Genomic DNA, 1,080 nt, shown 5'->3' with positions numbered 1-1,080 from the left:
CCCCCCATCCCTCCATCCCTCCACATCTCTCCATCACCGGGACCTCTCCCACCGCCCCCCTCCTCCCACTGCCACCAGGACCCCCCCTCTCAGCCCCGCCAGACCCTCATCTCTCCCCCACCAGCAGCGTGGGGCCGGGGGCGACTGAGGGATTCATTGGGAGAAGATGAATCCTCACTGATCCATCCGGATCCTCTCTCGTGCCCCATCTATGCCGGGCGGGTGCTGCTGTGTACTTCTATTTGCTATCAGTCCTGCAAAATAAATAAATAAATAATGAAGAAGGGGAAAAAAAAAAAAAAAAAAAACCTTTTCATTTTTTTTTCATGGCATGTGTATTGAAAAAAAAAAAAAAAAAAAAGATGATGTAGAGGAAAAAAAAGGAAGCCCTTAGGCCACTGGTGCACTGTGTGAGAAGCAAACATGGTGTATGCTAATTGGCTCCAGGTACTTACAGCAAGATTGAGACTTGTACCGTTGCCACAGATTGTTGGAAATTCCTCCGATAAGCTGACAGATGAATGTGTCTCTCTCCTGGAGAGGTGAGAGAGCAGCAAAACGCTTCCAAGAGCCCGGGCAGCGAAGCAGAGATATTTCAGGCATGTCAACACGGCGGGGCGGTGAGAACGCTGACCACTGGCTGCGGGGAGGATGGGGGGGAGAGAGGGAAGAGTGGGGAGGGAGGGGGGGAAAGCAGCAGGCAGGCACAAAACGCTGATCTGCTGGCCTCGTCCTGCACCCGCACACTGAGAGGCAGCTTTTTCTGTATGAAGAGCTCCATCAGTTTGAATTAGTGCTGGTAAAGAGAGGTGGGAGCCAGCAGGAATAACTCTGCCAGGATCTGGCCCATGGCGGTCCCTGCACAGGGGAGACACAAGCTGAGATTGATGTCCCAGCAAAGCTTATTGTTGGGGCCTCCTTAAGCCATAAACCATGTTTGTTTGTTTGTTTGGCTGGGGTTTTGGTGGGGTTATTCCACAAGTTTGAGAATTAATCTTTGCCCATTTGCAAGGGGTTCATCTCTCCAGCCCCACAGTTTGGGTGATGCTGAGGGAGCTCCCTGGGTGCTGACCCCAGCAG

At 52.1% G+C, this 1,080-nt stretch overlaps 1 long non-coding RNA gene across 1 annotated transcript in view; it reads right to left on the bottom strand.

Annotated features, from left to right (window-relative positions):
- Positions 1–560, bottom strand: part of LOC106896040 — a 7,977-nt gene extending 7,417 nt beyond the window's left edge. The window contains exons 1-2 of the long non-coding RNA XR_001413562.1: positions 456–560; positions 122–254 (exon numbers count right to left, since the gene is read on the bottom strand). This is a non-coding gene — a long non-coding RNA (uncharacterized LOC106896040). The remainder of the gene's footprint in view (positions 1–121; positions 255–455) is intronic.
- Positions 561–1,080: the final 520 nt, after the last annotated feature.

The sequence above is a fragment of the Calidris pugnax genome, unplaced genomic scaffold, assembly GCF_001431845.1.
Source record: "Calidris pugnax isolate Ruff unplaced genomic scaffold, ASM143184v1 scaffold50, whole genome shotgun sequence".
Classification (NCBI taxonomy): domain Eukaryota; kingdom Metazoa; phylum Chordata; class Aves; order Charadriiformes; family Scolopacidae; genus Calidris; species Calidris pugnax.
Note: the sequence above shows the minus strand (reverse complement) of the source record. Positions and strands in the feature narration are given on the sequence as shown.